General features: G+C 44.6%; 1 non-coding gene across 1 annotated transcript; it reads left to right on the top strand.

Moving 5' to 3' along the window:
- Positions 1 to 202: 202 nt before the first annotated feature.
- On the top strand, positions 203 to 307 carry LOC127809054 (small nucleolar RNA R71). Its single transcript, XR_008025060.1, has one exon. It is a non-coding gene; the product is annotated as a small nucleolar RNA R71 (small nucleolar RNA).
- The last annotated feature ends 10,030 nt before the right edge of the window (positions 308 to 10,337 follow it).

Here is a 10,337-nt window from a genome sequence, read left to right as displayed (position 1 = left end):
TACATTGACTTCATTGATGGCTTTTGTAGGAGTGCTAATTCTGGTGCCAAACTGCTGGGCATTTTGTGCCATCTTTGATATCAGTTCTTGTGCAGCTGCTGGGGTCTTCTCTGCCAAAGCTCCTCCACTTGCAGCATCTACCAAGTATCTGTCCATGGGGATTAGACCTTCATAGAGATATTGAATTAGGAGTTGGTCACTTATCTGATGGTGAGGACAGCTGGAACACAACTTCTTGAACCTCTCCCAATACTCATGTAGAGTTTCACCACTCATCTGCCTTATACCACAAATTTCCTTCCTTATTGATGCTGTTCTGGAGGCTGGAAAGAATTTTTCCAGGAAGATCCTCTTCAATCCATCCCAACTGGTAATGGCAGCTGGTGGTAGGTAGTAGAGCCAATCTTTGGCGGATCCATCAAGTGAGAATGGAAAGGCTCTTAGCTTGATTTGCTCTTCATCTACTCCTTGTGGCCGCATGGTTGAGCAAACCACATGAAACTCTTTCAGATGCTTGTGTGGATCCTCTCCTGCAAGGCCATGAAACTTGGGCAACAAATGGATCAGTCCAGACTTAAGTTCGAAGTTGGCATCTAGCTGTGGGTATTGAATACATAGGGGCTGGTAATGCACATCAGGTGCAGCCAGCTCTCTAATGGTTCTACCATCCAAATGACCATGATTTGCATTATTTCCATTACCATTATTTCCATTATTTCCATGATTTCCATTACCATTATCTGCCATATTGATGAATTCTGGAATAGGTTCGGATGAAGTGTTAGACACACTATTAGGGTCAATCCTATCCCGAGACTTAAGCTCTCTAGCTTGCCTTCTAAGAGTGTTCTCTAATTCAAGATCCAAGTCAAGTAATGTTTTCTTAGATGACCTGGTCATGCACTAGAGATCAGCACAAAAACAGCACACAAAATGGCCTATGCATACCAAGAACACAGAAACACAAACAAAAACACACAAACAAAAACAAAAACACACAAACACAAAAACACAAAAACAGGTCAAACAATAAGCCCTTAGACGATTTTTTTATGCAATTTTTCACAAAATTTCAACACAAAAACACTGAGGGACCTAAAAACACTAAAAACCACACCAAATTAGCCACTGAGAAACACAAAATGGCCCAAAAAGTGGTCTAAACGTTGGAATTTGGCCAAAAAAGGCTCTTTTCACAGCAAATCTGTGACTATTGATCCCCACACCCCCATTTCTTTGGACACCAAAAATCAGCTCGATCGGAGCAAGTGAAAAGCTATGAACAGTAACCTGGAAACTGATTTTTTTCCCTCAAAACCTACTCTTATTTTGCCTTAGAAACCACTCTATATGCAAGAAAACATCAAGGAAAGCATATGGACTTGAAAGAATATCAAGTAGGGATGAGAAAGGAAGAGGATAGCACCGGTATCTCGAGCTCAATCCTTAAATAATGCTATCTGTCATGAAGGTTGTCAAAACCGCTGCTGAATGGAAGGCTGCTGCTGGTTGCTTTCTTTTGGTTGCAGCTGCTGGGTTATCTATCTGCCAAACGAAAAGAGGGTTAGTGGGAACGTTAAAAGGAATGCTAGAAGAGAAAATAAAAGAAAAATGTGAGAAAGAAAAATGGAATATCCTCTTGGTCAGGTGATCTGCTGTCAGAGGCAGAAAAGTGGGATTCAGAGCATGCTAAAAATGGTTATGCTCCTGATCTGCTGCAGGGTTGTCTCCCCTTACTGTGTAAGCTTGCTTTTCAGTGCCTATCAGAGCACATGAAGATCAGAGAAGGACTGCGGGTGTGCTACTGAAAATCAGAGAAGGACTGCAGGTGTTTTGTGCTTTTTCAGTTGCTGCAGGGCTGCAGGGTTGCTTTTTCAGAAGATCAGATCGTGCAGCCCTCTCCAACAGCCACTTCTTTGTTCAAAAATGATACTAGAAACAAGAAAACAGAAAAGGAAACATACACACACAAAAAGAAGATCGAAAAGGTAAATAAGGCTTTTCTGTTGCTGCTTGCTATCAGTTCATCTCAAGAACAGAACAGAATTTCTCTTCACCAAGAACACAAAAACTGATAACCTTATCACCAAGAACACAAAATAGAGAAAACACTCGAACAAGAAAACAAAACAAACAGAGAATAGGGCCGGTCCTCTATGTTTTTAGAAGAAAAAACTTGGCTCCCCGGCAACGGCGCCAAAATTCTGGCCAGCGATTGTCGAACCGCTCCAGAATTAGAGATCTATGAATCTCTTCTCTAGTTTGCAGCAAAGTGCACCCTAGGTCATCTCTCACAAGAAGCCTCACCTTCTTCTACCAACAAAGAGAACCAATACCAATAACAGTTTGTTTAGGGGGGGTTGTTTTGACAGAAAACTAATTGGCAAAACAGAAAGATGAAGATGGATGAAAAATCAATAAGAGGAGTGCAACCGGCTGTGTATTTGTCTCCTATGTGAAATCTTCCTTGTCCACTCTATATATCTTGGTTTGCTAGATGCTTTGATCTCCGGAAAACAAACTCAAAGTATCCCCAACAACCGTCCAAGGATTAGAATGATTGGAACAATAAAATGGATACAGAAATCTCTTGTAAACAAAATGCAACCATTCACTCTCTATTCAACCTATCCGGACCTATGCAAGAACAACCGTTCAAGCACATAATATTTATTTCCGAGATGTTATACCAACCGGCTATAACATTCTGTTCTCTTAAGCACTTAACAGAATATGAAACCATGCAAATTCACACAAACCTGCCACGAACTCCATGCATTCACAAATCTGCTCAAACTAAACCAAATAGAAATGAATAAGAAACAAACAACAAACCAGATTCTTGCAGCTCATCCGGGACTCAAATTCCACATGGATTCAAGACACACAACCGGTTACAAATGCTCTAGCCTATCATTACAGAAAGGAAAACAAAATGGAACAAAAGATGTAAAAAACAAGAAAGTGCTACAACAACAAAAATGGGCAGAATCCTCTCTATTTTCTCCTCTCTATCTATATGATGATATTATGAAAATTAATGCTAAGAGGCCTTAAATACATGGCCAAGAAAGGAAAGGCTAGGGAGGCTAGGGTTGGGCCTAGCCCAACAGAAAACAAGTGAGCCCAAGTCTGCTCCTTGATTGTAGGCCCAAGCTCCTTGAAAGTAGGCCCAAGCTCCTTTAGTTGAGCCACTTCTCTAGCCCATCCAATATTCCCTAAAGCCTGGATCCATAGAGTAGAGGTAAGATAGAAAATAGTGTAAGGACAATTTGAAGCATAATAAAATAGAAACAATGAAATATCAGCAAAAATTGCTTCAAATGGCCTAATAAGAATGAGGTGAAATGCCAAAATATGGTATAAATATGCATGCTATCACTCCCTCGGGATCACTTCAACGTTCAAGTCAGATTACTAGATTAACCCAAGCTCAAAGTATGCAGTTTCGAACTTAGAGAAAGAAAAGATTGGATCCCCATACCCCTTGTTGGTCCTCCTCCTTTTATCATCCTGCCAAGGTAAGGATTCTTTTTCAAATTGCAGGGATCCCTATCCCGTTCTTCGTGGAGATGGGATCTTACCGCGATATGGATTCCATAATCGTTTCCGAGGAGTTCAGGGTAGTTCCTATCTCCATGATTCTCGGTGTGATAGTTAATCTCGAGGAATCTAGAGAATCTTCGCTAAGCAACTAGCTAGCCAGTGTATTGAGGCGTATCTGCCACATGTTGTCTCTAGGCTTAAGTAAGGTGACATCAGGGGAGTGGCTCCTTAGTAGGCACATGTCACTACTGCCAATGGCTATATTCCTGGGGTATTGTAGTAATCATGGACCCGAGGGTATTTTCTCTTATCACTTGCCCCCCTGTAATATCCCAAGAGCCTAGAGAATGATAGTATATATCGAGGATAAGTAAGGAAGAAAACAACATTAGTTGGATACCTTTTGGGCTAAATGTAGACAAAGAACTCCGAGGTTAAGCGTGCTTGAGCTAGAGAAGCTCAAGGATGGGTGACCCCCTAGGAAGTTCGCGTAGGCCCATCAGGGTAAGTTGTTCCGGTCCTTCCTATCATTTGATGGAGGATGTTACAGGTGGTATCAGAGTCGACCTTTGGTGAAGGCGGTCCGATGAGAGCGGGAAGTGGCGCCGAGGCTTGAGGGCCTGTACAAGGAGCGACTTTTAATAGGCTTCTAGGATGGCAGCCCCCAAAGGGAAAGAGATTTGAGACCAGTTGTAAGGTTACATGACGAGGACGTCATATGCTTAAGGGGGGAGAATGTAATACCCCAAAAGCCCAGAGAAGGGTAGTATATATCAAGGATAAGTAAGGAAGAAAACAACATCAGCTAGATACCTTTTGGGCTGAATGTAGGAAAAAAACTTCGGGGTTAAGTGTGCTTAAGCTGAGGAACTCAAGGATGGGTGACCCCCCTAGGAAGTTCACATAGGCCTATCAGGATAAATTGTTCCGGTCCTTCCTATCCCTCGATGCGAGATGTTATAGGTGGTACTAGAGCCGACCTTTGGTGAAGGCGGTCTGATGAGGGTAGGGAGTGGCACCGAGGCTTGAGGGCCTGCACAAGGAGCGACTTCTGGCAGGCTTCTAAGATGGCACCCCCTAAAGGAAAGAAGGTCTGGGACCAGTTGTAAGGTCACATGACGATGACGTCATGTGCTTAAAGAGGGAGAATGTAATACCCCAAGAGCTTAGAAAAGGGTAGTATATATCAAGGATAAGTAAGAAAGAGAACAACATTAACTGAATACCTTTTGGGTTGAATGTAGGCAACGAACTCTGGGGTTAAGTGTGCTTGAGATGGAGAAGCTCAAGGATGGGTGACCCCCCTAGGAAGTTCGCGTAGGCCCATCAGGGTAAGTTGTTCCGGTCCTTCCTATCGCTCGATGTGGGATGTTACACCCCCACTCCTCAAGCCCCTTAGCTTGAATGGTTCAAGGAGTGTCGGAGTCTCCCACGGTTCACGCTCTCTTTTATCCCGAGGGTCGAGATCCGTCGGGTCCGAAGAGTTAGGGTGCCCCTTCTTCTTGAGCGTACTTGTTGGAGCGTGGTTATCGATTTGTTCCGATGTCAATATCCATTCCCCAGGCGTTGTCCAAACCTTTTCATATCTCAAGCCATGCAATTTCCAGGCAATTAATACTCATCATTACCTGCCCTTTGGTTTTCCCCCATCCGGGACTTAATAGGAAACTCTTATCCTTCTATTTTCTTCTTCTCCCGATCCTTTCTCTTCTTAGCTGGTTGTCGTGTTAGCGAGTACTCCTTCCTTCTGCATCTTCCTTGCCTTCTCTTTAACATTTTACAATGGCGATCACTAGATCCGGAAGGCTTAACTCGGCCGGTGTGGAGCTTGTTAAATGGGAGAACCACCTTGTTTCCTCCATTCCCTGCCAATGGATGAGTGAAACAGAGTGTCAACAGTTCCGGGAGAAATACAAGATTCCTGAAGAGTGGGAGGTCGAGTTTAACACCAATCTACGGGTATGTCATCCTGTCGCCAGCTGCCTCTCTCTCTATAAGTGTGCGTTTGACAGGGGCTTTCGCTTACCTCCCTGAGGGAGGGTCACGTCGCTTCTCCAACACCTCACTATCGTTCTAGCCCAGTTATCTGCTTTTGGGTTGAGGTACCTGATGGGCTTCATCATTATCTGCAGCTTTGGTAAAATAGAGCCTTCGGTGGATCTTTTTGACTACTTTTTTACCCCCAACCCCGATCCGGGGAGCTAAATTTCTATCTCACCTAAAATTGTGAAGGATGGTTGTCTCATCACATCCAAGGAGTGTCCTAAACTTGAAATCAGGGCCTCGATGCTCATGCACTCCAGGGGGTCTAAAGACTTAGACGACTGGAATGAGCGTTTCATATTCGTCTGCCCTAGACTATCCAGTTCCACAAGAGAAATTTGGTATGTTCACAATGGGTGGACTCTGGACACCAAACACAAGCGTCCGAACATCAAGGATATCAAAGAACCAGGCGATAGGATCATGGGTATCAGTCAAAACTAGGAAGAGGGATGGCACTCCAACCCAACGCTTACCCAAGCAGGCTTAGATGGCGAGACCTATAAGTGTTATCCCTTCACTTTCTTTCTCATTTCCTCATTATTACCGGATATTGATCTTCATTATTTTTCTTTCGCAGTTGAAAATCTATGGGAGATAACTTATTCTCCCATTACTGAGGGGATGGTCTTGGACTTCCCTGAGATCAAAGGTCATTCGGCCCCTGCCAAAACCAAGTAAGCCTCTAAGAAGGCTTCCAAGCCCTCCCAAAGCAAAGGGCTCTTAGTGCTGCCCAAGAGAGCTTCGAAGAATGCTAGGAATAAAGGACCTTTTGCCTCTTCCAGATCTAAGAAAACGGTGGAGAGGGATCTTCAGACCTTCCAAGAGGCCCCCAAGGACGGTGCTGAGGCGTGACCAAAAAGCCCTTTCGTGGGATCCCAAGCCCCAAGGAATAAGAGCGACTCCCAACCTACCCAGCAATCAACTGCAACAACGCCCTCCCCCTCGCAAGACCCATCCGAAGTTGATAATGAGACCATCGCCCAGGTTCTTGAAGTGGCTAGGGCGGAGGCTCAGAGAGGTCAGCCGCCTGCAGGTATGGAGTCAACTACAATACCTTCTAACATTCCTATCCCTTATGTCTTTAAGAGGATATTAACGTCTCTGGCACCAGAGGGGCGCCCAGGCTTTTAACAGGGGAAGCTTCGTTAGAAAAGGTTTCTGCGCTGTCCATGAAGGAGATACTGGCCCGAAGGATGAAGTGATGAAGGATAGAGACTACCTCCTTTCTGTCTTCGGCTGAAATCACCCCCGCTCCTGAAGTGGCCGAGGCCCCTATTAAGACCTTGGTTGTTTCTAGCGCTTCACCAGTTGCAGGTGAACTAGATTACTATGTCGAGATTCTTAGAGTAATCTTTTACCACCTGTCTTTTCCCTTGAGTTATTTTCATACGAATAATCCTTAACTCTTACTTTGTTACTATTTTCCAGAGCCTTTGAGTCTTTCAAGATTCGATCGCCTGGCGAGAGTCAGAGCTCCAGGCCCGAATTGCTTCCTTGGAGTCCGAAGTTAAGAGGCTCCGTGGGCTTGAGGCCCTCTCCTCTAAGCTAGAAGACCTTGAGCACAGTGTACATATTCTTATCAAGTCCATTGAGCTAGCGCAAAAGGAAGCCAAACTTGCCAATGAAGCCGAGGCTCAAGCTCGCGAGGATCTGGAGCTGGCTCAGAGGAATATGCTGGAAGCTAACCAGGCTAATTCCAGGCTTGGGGAGGAACTGGATACCACGAAGGGCGCGATCGACCTGCTTTGAGAGAATGTAAAGAAACTCACCTTGGAGCTAAAGGAGGCCAAGAAGGGGTAGGTCGAGACGATGAATTCCTATTCTTGGTGCAAGGAAGACCTTCGCACAGCCCATACTCAGCTCTAATCCATCCTCAAGGATGCCTGCATGGCCTTTCAGAACGGTCGCAAGGATTTTTGAAGCTCCGAGGCGTACGCTACAGAGTTAGAATGAGTCATTTGGGGTGGCTTTGAACACATGAAGAAACTCACGAAGAAGCGCTTCCCAAACCTAGACGTGGACTCCATCCCCTTTGATGTCTCGACAGCTTTATCTTCCTTAGAATATATGCCCTTGTACTCGAACTTGATATTTCAATAAAATTTTCTTGCTTGCTTATTTTACCTTCTTCATTTGAACGTTACCTGTCTTAGTTAATTAACCAAGACCATAATTCTAAAACTGGAGGGTTACATCTAACCTTTTTTACACTTTAGAAGATTTCCCCTACTCTTTATCAGGGACAAAAATCTCTTAGGGAACAGATCTGATCCTTTGCTTTTTGGAGGTTTCGAGGCCCCCCGAGGATCACATTTGACCCCTTCTTTTTTTGTCAAGGGTTTGAAGCCCCCCGAGGATCACATCTAATCCTTTCTTTTTTGTCGAGGGTTCGGGGCCCCCCGAGGATCACATTTGATCCCTTCTTTTTTGTCGAGGGTTCAAGGCCCCTCAAGGTTAGCCTTATTTTTGGTCAGGGGTGGTCCCCTGAGGTCTTTTGCGGTGAGGAGCTTTAACTAATAGGAGAGAAAAAAAAATTATTTCAGAAATCATAGTTAATAAAGAACATTACTAATAAAATTTTCTCAAATTTTGCATATTCCAACTGTTTTTAACGGGTACACCCTCGGCGGTCTAGAGTTTATAAGCGTCAGGGCTAAGGGCTTCTACTACTTTGAAGGGACCTTTCCAGTTTGACGTTAATTTGTTTGCTTCTCGGGCACCTCGAACATTTGCTCTCCGTAATACCCAATCTCCAGGAAGAAAACTCTAAGCTTTTACCCTTCGATTGTAATATCTTTCAATACGCCGATTGTAGGTAGCCTGCCGAATCTTCACCTGGTCATGAAGTACATCAAGGAGATCTAAGTTGTCTCTTAGATTTTTCTCATTAGTCTCCGGGCTAAAGAGTTCCACTCTGAAGGTTGGCATGCCTATCTCGACTGAGATAAAAGCTTCCAAACCATAACATAGGCTGAATGGAGTCTCACTTGTAAACACCTTCTCTGTGGTTCGGTAAGACCATAAAATACTCGGTAACTCCTCCACCCAACTTCCATTTACCCTATCCACACGGGCCCTTAGGCCATGCAACAAAGTTTGGTTAGCAAGCTCGATTTGGCCATTGGCCTGCAGATGGGCCACCGAAGTAAAATGATGCCTTATTCCCAACTCCTGGCACCATTCTTGCACCGATTGGTTAGTGAACTGAGTGTCGTTATCAAAAATTAGAATCCGAGGAATCCCGAATCAACATACCACATTCTTCCACAGAAATTGCTTTACTCACCAAGCAGTAAAAGAGGCGACCAATTCTGCTTCAACCCACTTTGTGAAATAATCTATGGTAGCAATAATATATCTAACCTGACCCGCCACTGGGGGAAAGGGACCCAAGATGTCGATACCCTATTGAGTAAAAGGGCAAGGTGTAGCCAAATGAGTTAAAGTGACAGTTGGTATATAAACCAGGTTAGAGGTTCACTGGCATTTATCACAGGTCCAGACTAGCTACTCTGAGTCCTTCGCCATTGTCGGCCAATAATACCCTTGCCAAAGAGCTTTTTAGCTAAGGGTTCGGGCCCCAATGTGGCTTCCACATACGCCTTCATGGATCTCCCTGAGGATATAGTCTGCTTGGCGAGGCTAGATACATTTGAGCAATGGCTATGAGAATGACCTCTTATAAAGTTCCCCATTGACTAGTATGAAACTTCAAGCCTTCCTTCTGACCTCTCGAGCTTCTGAGTCATCATCGGGGAGTTTTTCCTCCTTCAAGTATAATAGCAAAGGATCCACCCAACTAGGCTCATCCTCAACACACAGCTGTTCGGTGGACTCTTTAATGCTCTTGTGTAGTAGAGACTCAATTCGGATCTCTCGAGAGCTTGTGGGGAAAGAAGACGAAGAGATTCAGGACAAGAGATCCGCTTTTACATTCCTGGCCCGAGGAACATGTTCCACCTTCACTGACTGAAAATGCTACATCAGCTCTTTGACCATAGATAGGTATTTTGCCATGTGACCTTCCCAAGCCTCATACTCTTCATTTACTTGCTGCATGACCAGATCAGAGTCTGAGCTTACTTCAATTAGTTACGCTCCTAACTGCTCAGCCAGCCTTAATCTTGCTAATAGGGCCACGTATTCAGCTTCATTATTAGATGCTCGGAACTCAAAGCATAAGGCATAGGGCTAGGTTTGAATATCAGGGGTTTTGATCATCAGCCCCACTCCACTCTCGCCTGAGGTTGAGCTTCCATCCACGGCCAGTGCCCATGGTCTTTGGTCCTATTCCGAAGCCTCCTGGAACCCAACCCCTTCAGTGATGAAATTTGCCAATGCCTGGGCTTTAACAGCCAGCTTAGGCCTATACTCTATATCAAAAGCTGTGAGCTCCATGGCCCATTTCAACATCCTTTCGGAGAGCCCTAACTTGCTAAGCATCTGCCTCAACAGTTGGTTTGTAAGCACAATAATGGTGTGAGCCTGAAAATAGGGCCGAAGCTTCCTTGCCGAGATTACCAAGGCAAAGGCCAACTTCTCCATGGGGGAGTATCGAACTTCCACTCTTGTTAATCGCTTATTGGCATAGTAAATAGGCCTTTGTCTCCTATCTTCTTCTCGGACCAGCACCAAACTCACGACCTCTTTGGCTACTGCCAAGTAAAGGTACAACGATTCTCCTTGCTGAGACTTGGTGAGAATAGGAGGTGAGGGCAGATGCTTCTTCAGCTTGCTAAAATATT

Source organism: Diospyros lotus, chromosome 8, assembly GCF_014633365.1.
Source record: "Diospyros lotus cultivar Yz01 chromosome 8, ASM1463336v1, whole genome shotgun sequence".
Lineage (NCBI taxonomy): Eukaryota > Viridiplantae > Streptophyta > Magnoliopsida > Ericales > Ebenaceae > Diospyros > Diospyros lotus.
The sequence above is the reverse complement of the archived record's forward strand: the minus strand, read 5'-3'. Positions and strand labels throughout refer to the sequence as shown.